Source organism: Varroa destructor, unplaced genomic scaffold, assembly GCF_002443255.2.
Source record: "Varroa destructor unplaced genomic scaffold, Vdes_3.0 BEIS01000004.1, whole genome shotgun sequence".
Lineage (NCBI taxonomy): Eukaryota > Metazoa > Arthropoda > Arachnida > Mesostigmata > Varroidae > Varroa > Varroa destructor.
In genome coordinates this window covers 33,181,903-33,205,118 of record NW_019211457.1, presented here as the reverse complement: position 1 = coordinate 33,205,118, position 23,216 = coordinate 33,181,903, and the positions used below count along the sequence as shown (strand labels likewise).

General features: G+C 48.8%; 1 protein-coding gene across 4 annotated transcripts in view; it reads right to left on the bottom strand.

Moving 5' to 3' along the window:
• Positions 1 to 23,216, bottom strand: part of FoxP (forkhead box transcription factor P) — a 317,599-nt gene that overhangs the window by 90,139 nt on the left and 204,244 nt on the right. Inside the window, exon 4 of one of the 4 annotated variants that reach the window (XM_086986479.1) lies at positions 8,010 to 8,245. The exons of the other annotated variants lie outside the window; for them this stretch is intronic. The gene's annotated coding sequence lies outside the window, so the exon portion shown is untranslated. The remainder of the gene's footprint in view (positions 1 to 8,009; positions 8,246 to 23,216) is intronic. 4 annotated transcript variants of the gene reach the window in all.

Here is a 23,216-nt window from a genome sequence, read left to right as displayed (position 1 = left end):
AGGGCATCAGAGCCGTAGGGGAGATTCTTTGCTCTCTCGGATCCCTTTCCAAGCCAAATGCCGTTTCTGTATGTGCTCCCGTAGGGTAAGTTCAATGTCTCCCGGATATCGCATTGTATAATGGTATTATACATAAACATGTATGTGGGCTTGATGCAGTAGACTGTCGATAGGGATAGGCCAATGGCTAATACGAAGCCATGGAACGCCGTCGATCGGCCTTGTGTATATGGCTTATTTGAGATAAGAAGTTCTGCTTTACTAATAAATTGGACAAGAAGATATCTATGTGAAATCTAATTATATACAACACAGGCATGCATATGTTATTTGGTCTTTGTTCGAGAGTAACTTTGTGTCAGAAATCAGAAAATTATATATTTCAATCGTTATTTATTACCTATATTCAGTTTAGCTTTGAAGTTAGAAGGGTACTGAAGGTGCCCTAGAAGTACTAGAAGGGATTGTGAAACGATCTTATGCAAACTTCATATCTTCAATTAGCATTTATTACGGCGTGGAGATAATTGAACAATCATCAATCAAATTAAGTTATTGTCTTTTTGTTTCTGTTTTTTTTTTTATTAATGCCTCTTTGTTCTCTTCTTACTATTTCGACTGTTCGAAATTCATCATCGGTAAACAACCGCGTACGGTCTAGACCGTAACTGCGATTCTTCGAGTGATTCCTATTACTATCGGTTAGTTGCATAGTTTGGTCGCTACCGGTAAGAACCTGTCAGATTTCACGTGACATTTTCCTTTGCTTGTCCCTGATTTTTTATTCTGCTTTTTTTTCCTTTGTATTTGCGCTTATTTTCTGCATTTCTCTGTCCTGTCAAACAGCGTCCTGGAAAACGTCACCGCATCAGCCTCCCTCTGTGCAAGAAGCTGTGCAATGTCACTGACGCTATGGCGTGGATGCGTCACGTTGTGCCGGTATCCGGCGTCGACAAAAAGGCACAGGCGTACAAATGAGAAGGGGTTAGGAGCACGCTACACGTATTCTGTAGATCGTAGCGTCAGTTCGGCCATAATCCGCTCCCTTTGTGCCCTGTCCCTACTCACAGCAGTCGTTCCTATCCTGTTTCAGCCTTCTGTTTTTCTCGCAAGACAGAAGCATCCGCTGCAGCCACCTAACTATGGCATAACGATAAATTCGAAAAAATGCGCTGCTTCCCTTTTTCATGGCTCTACTACCATGGCTGCAATCTTCGTTATCACTGCTCTTACGACTCGCCCCCGACCAGACTGCGTCTCGTGCTCATTATCTAGAGCCCAGCGAGTAGTCACTGGGGTAATCGACCCAACTCTGCAGTGGCGACCGGCCTTCAGCTTGTCGGTGCCCTCCAGGCCATTGCCACCATTACCACCGACAAACGCCAAAGTACATGTAAACATGAAACGGCGGCCTAGTCTTCATCACAATGCCACCGCAATATCAATGTACCAGTGCGTCAATGGCTGTGAATTTGAAAGCAAACGAACGGCTGGCCAGTTGGATGCCTGTCGACTGGCTACTGTCATCATCACGGTTTTCTTTGTGTTTGACGGTTTTCGCCATGCCCTCGTCTTGTTCGTTCTTCGTTTTCACTTCAGTTTTCTTACACTGCCAGCTTTGTCATCTGTCTGTTCGGGCTCACCGTTCAGTTTCGGCTGTTTCATAGACATTGCCATGGTCCTACAATAATCAAGCTGGCGTACGGTGTACCTTTTTACGGTAAAACTATATTTTCCCACTAACGCGTTGTCGTGCAATTGGACGAGAGGAACCAAATGAAGGAAGGAAGGAGTTGAGAGGTTTCGTTATCCTCGCAGTATTTTCTTACGTATTCATTTTTCCTTCTTCCTGCATCGCTCAACCTGTTGTTTTTTCTTCTACCTCTCTCCCGTAATACCTTTTTGCTACATTCAATTTTCTTTCCTTTTTCCTAGTCATACCAGTGTGCAATTGACAAAAGAGTACGACTGTCGCTGCAGCCCCATTCATGCATGCTCCGGCAACATTGTTTCCGTCTACGCATCTTGATTTCTTGTTGAGCTGCTTCCTGAATCATCGGCAAACATCTTTAAGGGAAGTGTACTGCTACGACATTGACTGAAAAAAACGGCAACAACAAAGCCTGAAAGAATTTGCAGTGGCAAGATTATCGGCGCTGCCTACAGCGTCGTTGCTGCTCACGCCACCACGACTGCCACCGCAATCTAGTTGCCTCTGCCACCTCTACAAAAAAAAACCACAAAATCGCACTTGTGTCCTGTTGGAACATTTTTAACTGTTACGCTGCACAGCGGTGGACTCCGATAACTTTGCATTTGTTGCTGTCTTCCCTCAGCCGTCACTATGCTACAAATGCTAGTGCCGCTCTGAGGAAGCACATCATATTTTGCCTTCGACGTGGAAAGCCGGGCTTCGACTGAACTGGTCGACCCACAAAGATTATGTCTCGAAAAATCCTATACTTTTACTCGCGTGATCTTCGTAGTGAATCAACGTAAGGCACATAAGCGTCGTCTGTCTACCGTCACCTGTAAACAGTAAAGCTCAATTTTCAAATCCGATCAGCAAAGGATGGACTGTGTGCGAGAGGCAAGCAGCGGAGCAGCCGGGAGCGGCTTAATGAGAGAACAATGAACAAGTAGTACCCAGGTGGACATTAACCGAGCTCGTCTCTTACGATATGTTTACATAGGTTGATACTGTTTTTGTTCTCATTTTGTCGACGTAAAGGTCGTTAAAGGAAAAGGTACTCAAGTCGCTGACAGGTTGCCGACCGGCTGCCAGGGTAGTCCTTAAGAACATTTTGTGCTAGCACTTCATTCAATGAAAACATTTTTTTACGCTAAAACCTGATTAGACCAACATGCAACTAAAGGGATTTCTTACAATTTCCGACGGCTCTGACACTTTATAATGATTAGGTGCCGTAGCCCGCGACAGGCCTTACTGTTTTTAGAGCAACTACTACTATCACTCTGGTGCAACTACTATGCCTGAAACGAACCGAAATGGCCAACCCAGTGCCTTTGAGAAGGACCTCCTAACGCGCTGTCACTGTTTCGTTGTTGAAGTTCCAGTGTCTGACCTGGCGTGTGTGAATATCACGGCGCCAGCTATGACCCCATTATTGGCTAGTGCCAACAACGGGCAGGGTTGCCGGAGACGGGTGACAAAAGGGGGGTGGTGATGGAGGTCAGCCACTGCAGGAAATCAGAGGCGCGAGTCTGTGTCTCTATTATGCTAGCAAAGGACCCTCTCGCTGCTGGGGCGAAATGTTGCCGAGACGAGATAATTAACTACAACTAATAGCACCCTTTTTGTTGCTGGCGACACCCTAGCGGCACTCTGGCACCTCACAGCGTAGTAATTGCCACGCGACACACTGACGTCACAATCATTCTCATTGTCTTCCAACAACAATTGGCCTTCGCGAAACGATCGATTGAACCCTCTATCCCAATCAGCTTCTTTTCACTGTTCCTCAGTTTTACTGCAACGTTTCTCGTCAGCAGCTTAAAGTGCTATGCAGTATAGAACGAAATTTTAACGGATAACGGATTTCTTAGTCGGGTGACACGTGGACGACTGCGCGCCTAGCACGTGATGGGAGACAAGCCGAAGCGAAAATAGAACTTCATTTACACTTCAACCCTATTGTTGCACTTTTACTCGACGTTGCTCCCTAACGAGATGTCGTTACTATTTTCTGGAGAAACGACGGGCGAAGAAGCAACTCAGCTAAAAAAAAGTCCGTTATACGGTACCGATCTCGAACGAAGCGACTTCACTTGAGAATGCTCAATGTCTCTATGTGGTTGAGTGTGTGCATGTGTATGTACGTACGTGTCCATGCGCATTAATAGAAATGGCGGCAGTCAGTGGACCTGGCTTTGGTAATGTGAGTGGATCTTGGCCAGTTGTGTTCTCGACGGCCGGGTGCACCAGGTGTTTAGGCGAGAGGTTCTGTTATAGAAGAGGCCTGCCACTTGGTCGCTACCAGACCAAGCCGCTATGGGTTCGGCTCAGCCGATGGATAGATTCTACTCCATACCATTCTCCTCCGTCCTGCTCTTTCCAATTTCCGAATTCTTCTTTCTTGCACCTCTACCTTGTTCGCAAGCTCTCCGCGAGCAACGATGGACTCTCTTTCATTCTTCCATCTACGGTGGATGGACAGCTCTCCGTCCACGTTGGTGCTGGCTGCTCGTTCTTGTCCTAGCCAGCTTGCCCCGTAGGGCTCCTCTCCTCTGCTCTGCTCGAGAGAAGATGAGTACGACTAAGCGCGACGGTAGCGGGCTCGCAGTCGACGTAAGTTTTATAATTGGGTTTCCTCATCGTTCGGTCGAAGGCTGGTTCGCTGCTCGAGGCGAGCAGGCCACCATATTCTATTCCCAATCGGCGGCCATACCCACAGTTTGCCTGCCGTTCCTGGCAGGAAACGGCAAGAGGGAGGGAGTGAGTGGGTGGGTGAGTGGGTGAGCGAGTGAGTGAGCAAGCGAGTGAGAGAGGGTAAGGGGTGGCAGAGAGAGGGCCAGAGAATAAACTAGAACGTCTATGAAGTCTTGCTGATTCGTTTGTGTCCAGCCGGGTCAGTTTCGAGAGAAGTGGTACACTAGTAGTTCTGCGGCCGCTGCTTATGCTGCCACTGCTGGTAGCTAGGCCCTACCCTCTTTACTTCCATCCTTCCTCTTTTCCAAAAGAAGCAAAACATCGGATCGCGCAAAATGAGGATCAGCGTATGAGGTAGAAAAGGGATCTGCCGGTTAGTTATAGAGCCTCATTCTCCTAAACAGAGGACCAGTCAGGCAAGCCTGTCCGGGCTTGCCTGCAGTTCACTCTTGGTAGGGCTTTTTTCGTTCGGTTGGTCCTTCTTTCAGTCATGGGTTTGTTGCCTGCCCGAACCGGCAGCAACGGCGGCTGAAGTGGACAAACTCAAGAGGGCCGACCCTCGGCGAACCGAACGCTAACACGAACGCACGAACAAGTGCCAACGGTGGCCTCGCCTTAAGGCAAGGTGGGCGAAATAAGAAAGGCCCACGCGTTGAACAAAGCGATGGCAAAACCGACAGCGAAGTGGAAAAAAAGCATGGATAACTCGGGCTTGGCGATCCAACAGAGCAGCGCCCCTACCAGCGGCCATTGCTATCTCCTATCCATGAAATGGACGGAGACTCGACAGAGACAGCGACAGCAGCAGCAACAGCTACGCGATAGGACGATGGACGGACCGCTAATGCTAAAACCGCCGTCAAGTCGGTTGGTCTGTTGTTTTCTCCTTTTTTTTCAAGGAGAGAGATTTCTTTTTGTTCGCGTTTGGATTTGCATGAATACACAAAAGAAAACGAGGTCGTAGCGGTATGCTGTCGTTGTCAAAGTTGTTGTTGTTTTTGTCAAAATTGTTGTCGTCGTTGCTGCTGTTACTATTGGCTTCGTCGTCGCACAGGCTTCGCTTTTCGTTGACCGCTTCTTATTTGCTTTTTTTCGTCATTTTGGTCGTCGTTATCTTTATTTCTTGTCACTGTTTCCATCCATTGCTCCAAGCAGCAAACAGCAGCTTCGCCACTGGACGTCGACTGGTCGGCAGTGGGTTGATCGCCGTTTTGATTGCCTTGCTTAAGAGACAATTCTGTAAGAGGATCCTGGAGTCCTGCAGTACTGTGTGACCTGGCCGTTTTGTACTCCAGAGAGACTAACAGACAGACTAAGCAATCGACAACAACGGCGATGGCGGCATCGTCGATAATGCCAGTACCATCAAAGCCATCACGACAACAAGCCAGGACAACTGCGCTTCCAAGGCTGCTAATGCAAGCAAAAACTCGGCGCAATTAATTAAACACGCCCTCTGCCGCAGCCTTATACCTAGCCGCTTCGCGCTCTCTTCCTAGCTGACAATGATGGCCCCTGGCCAAGCGAGCAGATCAGTCCTTGCCGCTCGAGAAGTTGTTTTAGAACAGGGCCGTTCAAGCAAACGGTCGTGCTAAGCTGGCAGTAAGCGGACGAACTTGCTTCCCGAACCAATCTGCCTGTCAGGCAATCGGTCGACCTCGCAATAGGACAAGCCAGCAGTAGCCGACAAACAGGATGCTGTTTGCTTGTGCCGTCGTTGATTGTGACACCGTAATCCTGCGTTCTCTGGTGCCGTCCAGCGAGTGACAGACATAAGTTGCCATGGCGACCAACAAGTCTGCCGTCCTAACTGTGCAGAAAAAATGGCTTGTGAACAAACGGAAGCTAGCCGTGTTGGCAGACGTGCAGGAGTGCGGTTGAACGGACACCAGCTACAGCAGACAGCACGCATGTAACGATTGTAGCTGCCTTCCCGTCCTCCGGTCCGAATGCTGGATGACGATGGATAAAAACCGTGGGTAGCGAAGAGCGGGGATAAAGTGGGAACTTCGGGCTAGAAGCGTGTACGGGATTCTGCGATGTAGCACGGTAGTCCCATTCGCCAATGAAAAAACGGGAATTCAAAAAATCTGTACACTCGAACACCGCAGCATCGAGCCTGCCATAGGCATATATGGCGACATTTAAGATAAAATAGGTGCTAAGTGCACAGACGGACGGCGACGTCGATAACGCTAAATGCTAGAGTAAGAATCGGAGCATGAAACCACGGAATTTCGACCTGTTTTGTATCCCAAAGCATTCTGGGTTAAGCCGCTTAGAACCTTAGCAAGTTATTATCGTAGTCCGTCGCTACACATGCCAGTGCGTCAGTCGTCATCAACACTAGATATTCGAATAGTACAGACCGTGCGGGATTAACGTAAGGCGCAGCACAAATCTTCGCTTTTACACAAGCCTAAACTCACACTTATAGGGCGGTGGGCTACGAGGTGCAGGTACTTCTCCATAGGCAAGCAAACATGCGAGCAAGCCGAGAGTGATGCGTAACTATGTCCCGTATACTCAAGAGTAACTGACGGAGCTTGTCCGATGGGATGACTACGTTTTTTGTGAAGCTGAATGTAGGGTGCTGGTTGATCTTCCGGCTGTATAAAGCAGTTACAAAAGCCGATGTTGCGAGACATCCACTCCCGACGAGTAGTATCTATCCGATCTAGGGTACTTCTGACCCCTCTCCCCAGGCAATTTCAGGGTTGAAAGGTGCTGCGTGTGTAACATAGACAACCCATACTGGAGTAATGAAAGTAATTAGGAATACACGAAAGAGCGCATAGATGCAAGGTGACAGTGAGAGATGAAGGAGGAATACGGACAGGGGCCGATGGTGAATCCGAAGAAAAGGAATGGGTTTATGACGAAAACTAAGGATCAGTACGCCGTAAAACGTAAACCATACACATCGAGCTTTTGGTAAAAAAAACTAGCATGGTATTATTCTGTAGCACAGGTCGGTAAACACCATCAACTAATAGTATATGTTAGAGGGCGAGCACTCTGCCAAGCCGAAGAAACAACAACGATACCGCTGACCCGTTCAGATCTTCTGACTTTCAGAGTTGGCGATGCAGCGTGTTTGAGAGTGAAAATGCTTGTTTGATGTTTATATACTCTACGAAAGGTGATTTTGTCATTGTGAATATCCAACACGCCATTTTAGGTGACGGTGGCTTAAGTCAGCGTATAGCGTGAAAATAATTAACACTAAAAGAAAATGATAACAACTATGAGTATGATAGCCTTCACATGTAACGAGGCACGCAAATCGAGGGAACCTGAAAGGACAGTGCCTCTCACACCTTAGGATCAGAGTACACCGCGCATTTCATACTTGCTATACCAACTACCTGGATGGCACATACGATCTGTACATTAGGAGGAACTGTTTCATTCGTGATCGTCACAGAGGTTATTATGGTATATTAAAGGCACCTAACTGGCTTGGATGAGGATAATCACAGCTGGGCCCCACCGCTTCGTTTGTAAAATGAGCGATGGTTAGGGGTTTTTGTAACTTATGCGACAATACTATTTGGGTCCGATGACAAAGCGTAGAAAACTGTATCTAAGGGCAACCTACTGGTAATACGTTACCAACCTCCTGACAACCTTACTTGCTTCTGAACCGGTAGAAAGTTAGCCGTACTCGAAGTCCTATCTACGTCTTATGCGGCTACTTTGCTAGCATTCAAAATCGGAGAAGTCTGCCTTTCGTACAATGAACGACTTCGAAGTGTAGCTCCAGCGATCGTTGCTAAGGCTGGCGAACCCGGTAGATCGGGAGTCATTAGTCCGTCGTCAGTAGATCTACCAATGATGGTGCGTCTCACTTACCTAAAATGAAAAAAAAAAACGAGAGAAAATCAGGATGGAACCAACCGCAAGCCTATTAAGGAAAAGGTGACACAGTTAGAATATCTTGATGAATCGCACTTACGGATATGCAAGTTGCCTATGCAGCAATCGTTGCTGGCTTGTGAAACAAAACACAAAGGAAAGACAAATGTGAGTCGACTGATATAAAAGCTCTACACCGCCAAATACGGACACATACATACACAACTCATAGAACAAACACCCTACGCAGTATCCAGTATTGGCACAATGGGCAATTACTGTTGTTGTCGTTGCCCACATTTGTCAGACAAACCCATTGAAATAACTAGTGTATGTTCTGCATGAGGTACACATATCTAAAATTATAAATCGCTGCTTTTTCACATACCCCACCGTCTCTCTCTCTCTCTCTCTCTCTCTCTCTCTTTTTTTTTTTTTTTCGCTCGTTTTCTATCAGGGAAGCTGAGATCCTTCTCATATGAGATCAGGAGCCCCGCCCGCATTAAATAAGAAGAAAAAGACAGTTGTTTTAGTGGTCCTGCTGGTTAGGCCAAGTTTAGGTAAGTCGAGCGAATGAATAGTCCCCGTTTTTTGCTCCCCATCGGGATTAACCGAATAGGCTAAAGGGTTGAGCTTGAGCTGAGTACACACGGGTTTGCTCGTCGCAGAGTCGAGGCTAGCGCTATTACCACCGCCTAGTTTTCCTCAACCTCATTCTTGTCGACCATCGCAGGCACCTCGACGACGTCTAACACAAAAAACCTTGGCACGAGGAAGCTCCAACATTATCATCAGTAGCAGGAAACAGACTGCCGTGAGGCCGTAAGCAACCAGGCTTTAACATCTCCAACTGCCGCAGCTGCCGCCGCTTCCCTGCAAAAAAATAAGGCCTAAATTCATCATTTTATTTTGCCTGATCATAAATCTCCATCCTTCCTATTGAAGCGATCGCTCTCCCGCCGCCCCCGATCATTCTTGTAGATCTCGGCCTGTCTTTGGTCCTAAGCGCCAGTGCCAAGTCTTGCTCGTGCCACAACTCGTCCATCCTTCCCGCCCTCCGGTTGCTTCGCTAATTCTGAGTGGCATGCGTTGATTAGACGAGAAAGCAACGAGATCAGACCGAGTTTGAGCGTGCTGAGCTAGACCAAGGCAAGCCCTACTGCAACGACCCCAGTTGCCGCCGTCGCAGATGACGACGCCGAGGATGGCAGCAGCAACTTTGTCAAATGAAAAGGAGCTGTGTTCGTTGCGGTAGCAGGAACAGCCAATGGGTAAATCAAGGTGGGACCATGGACAAAGTCAACGGTCTAAAGGTCGGCTTATGGTAGCCAATAACAAAGGCCAGATGCAACTACTGGCTTAGATGGCGTGATCATGCTGTTGTGTAATAAATGGCACTGAAACACAATAAGACGAAATCTAATTTATTAATTGTATAGAAATGTATGGTGGACACCCAGATTGCTAGCTACTAATTCTACGGTAGCTGTCTGACTCCCGCCCTCCAGTATTTACTGGTAGACCGTCGTTGTGAGCGGCTACGGAACACAGCCTCTGCCGGTATTGCTGACATAACTCAACGAACCGGGATTATTGTGTCACTCCACGTTGTTGTACTCGACGTTATCCTACGTTAGTTTGCCCCTATCAGCCAGGGTCATTAACCATAGCTGCAATATTTCTGTTTCGAATACCTTCGTCTGGACATAAAGTACTGCGCAGGCTGTACAGCACTCGGTTTTTTGGCTACTCTGTGTCTGTAGTAGACAATATAATGAGTATACGTCCTCTATAAAATACGTCGGCAAATTTGTCTGTCTCCCGGTGGTCACTTAGTTTTTCATCCTGATTCGTCCTGCTTGAATCATGCCGTGGCCGTATGCCACCTCCGCATGTTGACCTCTCGGCGGTCGGCATCTATTCGTCACCACTATCACCGGGACTGGCACTCCGAACGATTCATCGTTTGGTTACGTATCCCCAGCGTAGCTCAAAGCCTCGACCCCTGACCGTGCTCGAAATGGCTATTGTTGCACTGGGTTAGCCTGCGTCGAGGGCGGTTGAATCCCTGGGTACTCTCAGGTTAAAACCCCGAAGCTTTTCAGGTCTACGGGCCCTGCTCCTGCAGCCGTGGGCAGCTGTGGCTTGTGACAGCCAGCCTGCCGGTCGGTCAGCCCTTATGTTTAAATTTGCATTTTGACAACGCATTACAACAGGTATTAAGAGCTTATGGTCTTGCTTGAGATTGCTACGAGATCGAGTGTTGCCCTTGTTCCAGACCCAAGCTGAAGAGACCAATTGTCGAATGCGTTATGAAAAAATAGGACTAGTAGAGTGGTAGCAGTTATGTAGCGGTAATAAGAGCTCTTGCCAGATGTCCTGTATATGGCACGTACAAGATCAAAGCAACGATTCAACAAATAAAAGGAGATAATTGTATCAAAGCATATTGGGAAGATGAACTGTACGTGTATACAGTCCGCTGAAAAATCATTTTTACCGTTCTTACTTGCTTATTGCTATTATAAAATTTGAGTAAAAAGTTAACACCATATGAAAGCTCGATGTATTACGTGTGATCTAGTCCCACTCAGGCCTGTTCTTGAATTGGTTATGTCAAAATATTTTGCAATCCCATAGAAGCCGTCGTCGTATGTGTATTACTATTATGTGACTTTATCATGCTTTACCGATGCTCACGGTTATCCCGATCGTCGCCAATTTGGCGATCAACTTCGTTCTGTCGTGCGAAATCCGGCTGGTAGCTTTGGATATGAAGCACGCAGCTACGCTGGTTTCGGCGCTCCTCGACAGCCACTGCCTTCGCTTCGTATACGAGAGTACGCATATGTTTGCGATCAAAATCGTTGAAGCTCTTTGGTCTCTCTTGGCCGTTTTTTCCTGTTAGCTGGATTTCCCTCGGACCACCGCCGACAGATTCACCGTCATTCGCACAAAATAAATTTGTGATGTTCGTGTTGATGTTGATTACTATAATCTCGAAGTGTATATATATGTATATATACATATGAATGAAGAATCACAGATTATCCCAATGGGGAGCATCCCCGTTGCGACAGCGCTGTCGCCGGCTTATGGCAATATTTAGTAGCGTCTCGCGAGTACACTGCGGCCCAACCAGACCTCTGCCCTTCAGTTTTGGCCATTGAGCGCAAACACTGCTTTTGTACGAGTATAGTGCTATATCAGTACGGATCAGCCATATACGACGCTAAGCAACGAGCTGAAGATGAGAGCACTGCTGCCGCTGCTACCTGAATCTGCAAACCCGTGTTGATGGCTATGCCAAACGCAACGGCGCGAGCAATGAACGACAGCAGCAGCATGCAACCCTTCTAACCCAGTTTTGGACGACCCAATCTGTGTTAGAGTTGTCTCGTTTTTAGTTGATCTATGTTCACGCTAGTTCTTTCGTCTAGTGCTGCTATTGTTGTTGTTGTCGATTTCGGCATCATCGCCACGCCGCCGTCGCCGCTGCTGCCATTGTTCAAACGGGTCTCCTGCCGACTCTTCCAAGGTCTTACAAAAACCATCTCAGGTTGGTCCCGCTCCGTCGCCGCTATTATTGCTGATGCTATATAGTGGCTGTATGTGTGACTATCTGTGTCTGTGCTGCCTGTCTCTATCACCTCTTTCTGCGTTTTCTTTATACATGCCCTGCTACTAACCTAGCTTAGATTCTTAGTTTAAACCTACTATTTCCTAGCATGTTCAGACTGTACTAGCCGTGAAACTATAGAGAATAGTTTAGCTTAGTATGGCAAAGAATGCAGAGAGGAGTCAGACGGATCCAGGATGAAGTACCAGCGATGAGCACCGATGTCTGCGTGTATGCGCCCGTAGATCGTACATAGAAGGATGCAGTGGTGTAGTGTGCGCGAGCTCGTCGCCCCTGGCATTTGCCGGTTGGTCGTAGCTTCGTCATTGGCGATGGACTGCTGCAGCTACTGCTGCTACCGGTGCTGCTGCTGCTGCTCGATTAAAAAATGCTGCCGCTCTTCCCCCGTAGTCGCCCACCCCACACACTCCCCCGAGAACCCCACCTTTCCCTCTGAACCATCGTCATCGTAGTCGTCCTCGTCGTCATCGGAATCGTGAAGGGCGCGCTCTCTGGGTGAGTCCCAGAGACGACCACGACGACGGTGGCGACAACGAAAAAGAAAAAGCTAGGGCACCACTCCCTACTATACAACCACTGCCTGTCGTTGTGCTACCATCATGGCCACAGTAACACCGTCAGTACTATTTCATGTAGTCTAGTCTGCGTAGTCTGCCTTCCATATTATATGCAGCGCGATAGCCGCTGCTGCCATTACCTCTGCTGCTAACTCATATCGGACCCGTGCCCATCCGGAGGAACTCCCCGAACTACCTCCAACTACTTTCAGTAGAAGCCCAACGCTACCCTTCGGCCCCCATCCTATATGTCCCCCAATTCTCTCCGTGTCTGTCCGTCTGGTGCTGTTACTGGCCTGCTTTTACCTTCGCTTTGCTGGCTATATTCCTTGCTCGCAGTGGAGCCCCCTCGCGGACGTCCCAATTTGCCGGGGATCGGAAGAGAAGGAGGGGTTAAGGAGAATAAGGGTTTCTCGGTGTGTCCCCTGACGAAGCAGCCGCTGTATCTTACACAGCCTTACCTCCAACAGAGAGCCGCACCCGTCTTACAAGAACAGCTAGCGCCAAGCCGTAACTGGCGGGGTAGCCACGCGGCCCATTGCCGCCACCCCCAAGAGCCTGCGAAGAGCCAAGCAAACTGGCGAGCCAACAATGAAAATGAAGCACTGAGAATGAGAGAAATAACAGGAAAGAGTACCGCGGGTACTGGCTAGTGGTAGTGGTAGCAAAAGTAGTGGCTCACGCGCAGCAAAAGCGGCGTAGCTTGTGTAAATTTTAACCCTTTTAATGTGAAATTGCGATAAGGTAGGAAAAACGAGTCGTAGGATGGAGGCTGCAGGGACGCAGACAGGCATAGAGACCGCGTGGCAGGTTGGCTGAGGCTAGAGCTTCATCGGCAAAGGCCGGACTAACTGTTACCAGGGAAACATCAGGACGGTTGAGTACTGCCGACGCTAACTGTCAGAGCTAAACGTGGACTTTGTGCTGCCGGTAAAGCTTCAGTTGGAAAGAACGGGCGCCGAAAAAGAAAGGGAGGCCCAGTCGTTCACAAAGGTTTACCCGGCCCAGCAGCCTTCAAACCACTGCAACTAAGAAAACTGGCTGCAGGACAGCTGCAAAGGCTGATGGCAAGAAGGGCATCGTCGACGAAACGTAGTGAAGGAACACTGGTACATATATATATTCATGTACATGACACACAGCCGAGACACAGGTTATACACAACGGGTGAATACAATACGGGGCGTAGTTAGCCTCGCTGCTTATATTGCGAGGCAAAGCCACTATCGAACTGAGTACGGCGGAAAGATCTAATGCGAAGAAGCGGAAAGAGGCCACGAGAGGGAAAGAGGAACACCCCAGCTGGTGCACACAGCAGCGTTGGCAATGGAGCTCGCTTCAGGTGAGGAAAAGAAAAGGCAGGCTGTGGAACAGCCGAGGTTCGCGTTAATGTGCTGTAGACTGTCGCGTAGCCTGGGTAAGATGAAGTGGATCGTCGGCGGTTGGGGGCAAGCTAGACAACAAGCAGGGATCAGGAAAACCGGGCCAAGGGAACGTATCGCAGTAGCTGACGACGTGTGGCTAGATTCGGGGCTTCATTCTTTGTGTGGTAGCGGTGGACCTGCGCTATGACTGTCCGGCCTCTGAGCATAAGAACAGGGTGAAACGAATCTCAGAGCCACAATAAAAAATAGCGGTGGCGCCAACACCGACGTTATGTATACTGCATATATATATATATATATATATATATATATATATATATAGAGAGAGAGAGAGAGAGAGAGAGAGAGAGAAACACGCACGTGAACCGGTTTTGATATGTATCCCACACGATGAACGCCAATATTAGATCCCGAGACTGAAGCGTTAGACTAGGAACACTGCTAATCGATAATGACGACAGCGTGAAGATAGGTCATAATAGATTCCAGGGGGCCATCGCTGTAGAGGTAAATGCTCGATCACACGGCCACTAATTTATTACATCTACCAGTGACAGTAACTGAAAGTAAACATTGGCCAGCGGTATACACAGTTGAAAGCAGCGAGGAGACGCCATACAATTTCTCTACTAGGTACGGTCACATCTCTGTCCCACGTATACGCATCTGTGATACCGTTAACAGAGGATGCCGCTGCAACGTGAGCAGCAGCACAAGTAGCAGCGAGAGAAAGTCGTTGGTCCAATCGAGCCGTCAAATGAGTAACTCACGGGTGGCTGTACTTCCAATGCTTGTGTTTATTTGAGAACATCTCTCGACAAATTCAATTGGCACAGTTTTTTGATCAACAAAACCACAAAAGATACACAGGTGAGTAGAAACCTCTGTCCTTTAACCCGTTTGTCAGGTAGTGAGTTATCGATTCCCTACAAAAGAAGCAATAACGAAGCGGTTATAATCAATTGCTGGAGGCAGATACCTTGTCAACCAGTTATCCTCCATGTTACTAAAAATATACTGGTATACTGCTTATATTTCGTCCCTTGAAGCGGGTCGGTTCAAAAGAAACACGTTTCACTAAGACAAGTGAGCAGAAGTAGCAGCGTGGACATTTCATCTGAAGTCCTGAACACTTTCCTGCACTGCAAAAGCATAGAAGAGGCTCTAAAAAGAAGTCCTTGGCTGGCCACAAGGATGATCATCCTCAACTATAGAACTATTCCCCGAACGACTACTTGCATCTGCCTAACCTAACGGCTGGCCTGAAGGCTCCAAATGTCCTGTCCACGAAGTCTACAAAGTTAGTGAACGAGTGGTAGAAAAGTAAGCGGGCCACCTCTACCACTTGCAAAAGGGCCCCCGTCCCAGCCGCAATGAAACGCAGTGTAACGCCTCGTCGCTGTATGCTGTGCAGTGTAGTGTTCTCGAGATGAACGTCGACTTTTCAGCCAACGGCTCACGGCCAACAGCAGCAAAGACGGACTGAAGTACAACCTTAAGTCGACCAGTGGTTTAGCTTTACGAGTCCCCTGTGGCCGCTTGCGGTCAGGTGGGCAGAAGATAAGTTATCGGGCAGCGGTACCAGTTCAGGCCGGTGCGAGCGGTCATAGGCAGGAGCAATCGAAGTGGCAGAGTGGTACGGGCCACAACAGGGGACGGAAAGGGAGGGGGAAGGGGGTACAGTAAATTGGGGAAGCACACCAACGAAGCAAGCGATACTAAACAGGGACGTGGGCAAGGCGAATTGAGGGTTGCATCGGTAGAAGGACCGTATCATATATTTTCCAAGCAGTCCCGCTACCTACTACGCTCCAACCATTCAGCCTGCCTGCTCACAACGGGGGACATCTCGAACGCATGGAGGTCCGCTGGCAAACAAATGACCACGCTTTCTGCCACTTTTTTTTCGCGCTTTCTTACGATGGGTTGCTTTGCTTCACCCAGCGTGCGTTTGGCAACAGAAAACTCGTACCACTGTAGCGCTTTACCACGACTACATCGCGGTTGGCAAAGACCTTGTGAAATAGCGTTTTTCTCTTATTCGTTTCTAATTTGGCTCAAACGTTATGTAAACGTGAGTTATCATATATAGTGTCTGTGAAATTTATATTGAGAGGCCTTTGGCTGTGTGGACAAATGCATCTTGTTGTAATTCAGCTCGCAACCCGAAAGCAGCTAATTAAACCACATAGGTATTAATTTTACATGGATGTGTAGACATGGTTAAATATATCATAGGGGCTTTCCAGACATCTGTGTCCGTTTTTTATGTGGAGCTTTATTAATTCTTTGTTTTTCTAGGAGCCGTATACAATAGACATGTATATAAGTCACCATTTCAACACTTTGTTAACTTGAAAACTGAATAAGTTATCTGATTCAGACTTCATATACGAAAAACTCGTCTTGACGAAATCTTTTGTTCAAAATATACTAGTGTCGTTCTCTTTCTATTACATTGATTGATTGATTTTGAATTATTACTAATAACCCTTAATTGGGTAAACGCTGCCGAATAACGGCTAACGTGACCACTCTGTATCCCTGTATGTTTTTAGTAGCATGTGCCACTATATTGAGTAAGCATGCACAGGGCAAACATTCAATTCAACCGATGCCCATGAGCCAATAAACACGCATTCGAATTTTGCGTTTGTTAGCAAGTAAAGCTAGCTGGCTAAATGAGGTTGAAGGTGGTGGCTGTTTAGCAGGCTGAATGACAATCATTTGCCCTTTTTCGAAGCCCACTCCCGTTTAGTCCTTCGTTTTTTTATTCTCTGGCTCCGTATTTCTTTCTTGATTCGCGCCTGTATCTAATTAGCCTCTCCTCCAACGACCAAAGTAGGCACGAACAGCGCTGAATTAAGGAACTTCCCTTTCTTCGTTGAAACAAAAAGAACAAAACCAGTTAATCACAGCGCACCAGCAACGCCAGAGCAGCGACACGCAGTTCCTTCCGTTTATCCCTGGGCGGTTTCTACCGCGCCAAGTCGAAAGTACACTTTCAGCTACTCTCTCTCCTTCTCTCTCATTTCCTAACCTTTTCTATTGTGTGATTCTCCCTGTTCAAAGCAGCTCTAGCTTTCTATCATATCTTTCCTCCTCGTGGCTCGTCTCGCTCCATAGTTGTTACCCCTATTTTCTACTAGCGTCATCTCCATCTCCGCTGTTAATGCCGGCAAAAGCAGCAAAGCTCAGAGCTTTCCTCTTACTTTGAACGACAGCGGGAGCTCACACTCGTGCTGCCACTGCTGCAGCTTCCGCTATGGTTCAACTTTCTCTCTGCGATAGCTGCGACTTCGCTCTCTTGGACTGGCTATTTTTTCTCACTAGAGTCGGCAGCCGCAGCGGTCCGTGGTACCGGGCGGCAGCGTCGTTCATATCTTCCACGACAACTAAATCACGACTCCGTCGCCAATATCGGTGGCCAAACCACAAATAGCACTCGCACCGACGAGGGGCAACCGTGAAGTTCTGGGCCGATGCAGCCAACGCGATGATGAGGCGAAGGCTGATCGGTGACGCGACAGACAGCCATGACACGCAAACCCGAAAAGAAGCTTCTATTAGCAATAGTCTGTTATGGTCCCCTCTGTGTATCGTGATATTGCACGGCAAGTCCACTTCGTTGGTCGTGGCGTTGCTATTGGAGGACATATGTGATGCTGAAACATTTAATAGTCGCCAGCTCATCGTCGTCAGGGTCCACCAAATATGTCGAATGTCATTGGCTGCGCAGTGCCAACGGCGGTAGCAGTGTTAACAGCAGCGGCAGAAGCAGCATCAGCTGCGGCTGTAGTAGAAAAAATTCACCCTTTGGCCTCATTTATATAATTAATATGTAGACCTCTCTTCTTGCCCGCTTTCTATCAATCAATCCGCTTTTATTTGCTTCCTTTGCGGGGGCATCTGTCTACTCGACTGAACTACAGGCGTCGCCGGACCTGTTCCGGGACCTGCTCGACTTCACCCTACAGCTTCTTCACGATATCGCTGTTCTGCCTTAATGTGCCCTTCGCTCGCCATCACCCTTTCTCGTGTCCCTTTCCCAAATAATTGTAAATTCTCGGCATTATCATTATCAATAGCAGCAGCAGCACCCGTACCTCCTACCCGTCCGTTTGTAAGACACACGCAACGTGCTAATAAGCCTTACCCCGTCGGTCCGCTACCTAGCAAAGCTTTAAGTTCGACCCCCCGCCCGTCCTTTTTGGGTCCTGCCTCCAAGCCATCCGCTCCCCCCAGTGGAGCGCGCCATCTTAATGGGAATATCGCCGATTTGACACATCACACATTTTGATGATATCTACGCAGTGTGTCCAGCAGTGCAGTGCAGCGTAGAGAACTAAGCAGTCGCTTTTTATCGTCCTAATTCTGGCTACAGCAACTTTCACAGCCTATCCCGGTTGCTCGTGGTTCTCCCCTTTTCCCATTTGCGTTCCCCATCGATGCACCATCGCTCATGGACCCAGGCCCAGCGAATGCGCAAGGGACAACGATCCCTTTGCCCTTCGCGTTTCCAGAGATCTCCAATCAACCCGCTCGTTCAGCGACGGCTCGTCAGATATCACATACGAAGAAAACGTAGCTTCGTTTAGGACTGATCGGTGGCCATCTACTCTCTGCAGGCTCAAGACAGTGGCGAAAGGAGCAGAGTAACGCAAACGTCCAAATGAGAGCTATTGACCAGTTGGTCCGCGATGACCCACCTGCGCCGTGTATGGCTGTTCGTTCGTGATGGAGAACGACTCGGAGTCGAAGAACTGGTTCTTTTCCTATTTGTTACTACTGCTAGTACGACTACAACTATGCTTCGTAGTAGGCGAGAAGGGACCGAACCGGCGAAAATTCGGATGAACGACCGGGAAACCGACTGAATGGAGAAAGGCCGCCTAGCAGTTTGCCTTTCCGCCCATGATATCCAAAACGATATGGGATGCAAAGAACGGATGGGGGGTCAGCTCACTGGCGGTGGGTTGGGCGATTGGGGAGTTGAGCTATTGGGCAATGGCTATTGGTCGTCTTGGTCCATAAGCAGGAAGAAAAAAAGCTACTTCTGTCCAACAAAATGACGGGAATGGTGCAGGTGGGTTAGGTTTTATGTCGAAAGGGGTCGCTGTCGTCGTCTCTTCGATAGAAGACCGTGCAGAGGCGAAACAAGGGATGAGGCAAGCTGGCAGCTAACCCCCATGCTGGCCGTCCTGCCAGACGCAGCCTTGAAAGAACGACGATGATGACGGTGACGACGGTGGCGGCAGGCGACGACGATGCATAATTCGAAATGACCGCCATTACATCCGGCATTGGCTGGCAGTGGTGGCCATTTAGTTCGTGAGGAACGCGGCAGTAGTAGCCGTCGACTTCCTCCATCGTATTCGCTACCCCCGGCTTTCCCCGCTCTTGGTCAGTTCGTACCGCTATTGACCCCGTGTCCCTGTGCCACCACTGTTCGCTGATTCGCTACTGTGCTAGGCCAGTGTTGGGTTCTCGCCGTTCGTCGCACCCTATGCGGCCCCACAAGCGGCTGTAGTACCAACGAAGCGGCGTGCACCAGGCAGGCGGCTCGTCGCACCGGAGCCATCACGCAGTGCCATCTTGCTTCTTCATTCGACCGACTGCCTGGTCGACCGACGACGGCTCGACTGCCTGCCTGTCTGCTTTTTTCCCCCGGGGGAATTAGGGCCCAGACAGCAGCAGGCCCAGTCCCACTGCCATACCCATCTCGACTCAACTAAGCTCCGCGACGAACGACGCACGGACGACGAGCAAGCGAACCAACCAACGAAGATGCTTCGTTCAAATGATTTGTCGGGAATCGCCAAGAATTGCGCTTGCCAGAGGAGCCTAAGAAGCGACTCGACGAATGGACGGACAGACGGACTTTGCAGTGTCGTGTGCCGAGAGAAGGACCCGGCATCAAGAATGAAAATGAAAGCGAGAAGAGGCAAGACTATCCCACAGGGTTCGCAGTACAGTACAGCGGCGGAGGTGGCGCGCAAAGCTATAGCAAAAAAGAAACAGAAGAAGACGACGACGACGACGAAAAGAAAAAAGGAACAAGCCGAAGAAAAAGTAGTAAGCTTTTGCCATACATGGGCGTATTGCTCCGACTACCACTAGTGTACTTTTTTAAGTAGAAAGAAGCAAGAATAAAAGCAAGGGCTGTGGCAGTCATTCTTCGCCGCCGCTCTAGTCCAGACGGCCCGATGCCGTTGGATCAGTCTAAGTGGACGAGTCGGTTCTGATGACATCATCCACGAGCAGCACAGCGAGAAGGAATAATACAGAGGGTCGACGGATGCAGCAGGGCTCGCTGTGCCACTATGCTATATGCTAGAGAGCTGCTAGCAGCAGCAGCATGGCCGCACCCTTTGGTTTTTTATGTTGTCTCTCGAACGCTGCGGACCATCGGGGAGAAGGAAAAGAAGAGGGCTACTGGCCACGAGTTTTTATACATGAAGCATATATGTAGCTGGAGCGCGGACAGAGCGCAAAGCATTGCACAGCGTATAGCGAGTCAGGGGAGCAGTGAAAATGACTAGGCTGGAGCATCGCCGCCACTGCTACCATCGGCAAGAGACGAAGCAAGCCAGCGAGACAAGACGCCTGCCGTCAGGGAGCACTTTTTAATGGTCGCATTGTAAGCCCCAAGCGCTCAAATATGTAGCGAACAGGCTATGGGTATGGGCATGGGCGTTGGCGGGGTAGGGGGTTGAAGAATTGGGGAACAGAACTAGCAGGGATATTGCCCTGGGAGACTTTTGGGTCACGGCCACCGTCTGCATGTGTGTATGTCTATGCGTCGCTGCGCTGCGACAGTACTGGCGTCGCCGGCTAGGACCATACCACAAAGGGGTAAGTGGTACGGAAGACTTATGTTCGCCACTGCCCTTCCAACAGAGAGAGAGAGAGAGAGAGAGAGAGAGAGAGAGGAGGTAAAGAAAAGGCGAACAGGAGATCGAAAGAAAGAGATATGGAGATCCGAAACAGAGAGTTAGCTGCCGCTGTCTGTTGGTTGCTCCACTTCGACAGAGCGCTTGCAGACCGATTCTTACTCGTGTTGGTGTCTGAGACAAACCTGATGTCTATGCAGTAGTCATCTACACCGGATGCGGAAGAAAGCGAATTTCCACGTGCAGCACAGTCTTTTGCACGATAGCACCGACTAGCTCACACAAATATCTCTTCTATTAATAAGACTGCGATTGGGCTATGTGAACTTAAGTGGCGAAATCAATGTTTAGCAAGAAATATAACTTGAACCAAGTTAACCATGTTAAAACAAGCATGCCTCCTCAATATTTTGCCCATAGCAAAATCCATCCTAACGTGAAGAAGATCCGCAGTTATTATTATTATTCACGAGAGTGTTTTTTATTGATTCATGCCCTGCAAACCTAGTTCGCTGTTGTAATTGGGACAGACCACTAAAATATACTTGGTGAATCCATCGTCTAATTCATAACATGGCAAACAGTATTGTTAAATACTCAACTACACTTCTATAATCATTAGACTGCGCGGGTATTACAAACTTGTTTTATATCGCAATTTCAGCAAAAATTATTTAGGGTCCCTGCTTAATCTACTCCTAGATCTAACTTAATAGGACATACATGCAGAACTCACAGAATGGAAACCTAGAAATGTACCTTCAGTATGATACCTTGTCAGTGTTTAAATTTTTACAAACAACGACTGCAGTTTCAAAATAATTTCCACGACTCTTACTAGGCAAGTCATTTTTATAGCAAGTCTCATTGCACGCCAGATTTCGGACCGATGACCCGTGTCCGCCTGGCGTGCAGAGACCCTCAGTGGATGCGTGTATGCCTATAGTCTGTTAGTCCGACTATCGTATGCGAGCCAGATAGAATGGTTTTGGGGAGTAGGCGAATCGGCAGCGAAAGGCGGGGCTTGTTTGGAGAGGCTGTGCCATACTGAGGCATAACCGTGTGCCATCCCCCGGCGATGCCATCTTCCGACTGCGTCTTGCATAAGCTGCGTTCCTGCATGATACCATCCCACCTCTTGCCTCGGTTGCCCAAGGCGTATAGATACACCAAGCACGCAACATGCAAGTACAAAGATAATACATACGGCCAGCCGAATCTTGTGACCTGCGCGTCTCTGCTTTAGTGGAGACTCCAGCCGAAAGCAAGGACGAGTGTGGAGGCCCCACAAAGCTCCACCAACCAAAGAAAGCAAACTAAGCATCGAGGTTCTAAAAAGAAAAATAATGCTTAGAAGCACGGCACGCTAAGGCAGCAGACACGGTGCTGCGGCTGAGTCGGGCAAGGAGGCAAAAAAGCACGGGCCACCGTTGTCACCAAGCCCCTTGAGCAGATATTCCGCCTCCTTCGCGAACCCACGTGCCCAGCCATTACAGGCACCCACCGCGAATGGGAAAACATGGACGGAGCGACGAAAAGTCGACAACCGCGGCCGCAACGGCAACGATTGTCGTAGCAGTGGAACAGACGGAAGCAATGGATGAGAGGACTCAGCGAATGCCATCTGCTCATGATTGAAGGGCAGCACGAGCAGCATTGAAGCAGGGGAGCCTTTACGAGCGACACAGTCAACGATACAACGACAAACTCACAGGCTGAGTCCGCACAGACTGCCCAGCTGACACAGTAGCGGCAAAGACAATGATAAAGCCAGCAAAACGCCGGAAAAGAATACATTGGCAGCAGTGAAGGCAGCTGCGCAGAACAAACCCGTAGAAAGACCCGCTGTATAAACGGCAGGATTTGAAAATTAGATTGTAAAGACGACATCTTGTTCTTTTTCTTGTCCTCGCACCCAGTTCCCCACACAGTTTCTTAGCCCTGGTGCTGTGGCTGGTGCTGCTTCTTGACACAGTAGCGCCGCGTGGTATGCCACATACTCGGTTTCTACAAGATAGCGGAACCTCGCCAAGCAATGTCTTAGTCGTTCGGAGCGTTTGTGGTGCGTACACTGTCTTTGCTGTTATCCAGCAAGCCAAGCTACTTTTTAGTCAGCTGCTCGACTAAGGCCTAGCTGGCACTGCCCGCTAATGGCTGGCGCAAAGCGAATACATTTGTCTTTGAGAACCGCGGCGCACAAAAGCGCTCGGCGCACGCCATCTTGCCGCTCTGCGCCTTTGCGTCAAGAATGAGAGATACAGGCATCCGGAACACATAGAAGGAAGGGCCGAATCATTCGTGCACGAGGCACAGGACGACAGAGACACAGCGACATAGTTCTGTTGGATGGCTAGCAAGAAACGTAATCTCGGGTCGGCGACAATACAAGTTGCGTTGTAAGCTTTTGCATACCCCCGCTGTCTACAAAATGTAACTAATTATTCCGCCGGTGTCATGGGGAGACAGGCAGGGTACATGCCATGACTTATGGTT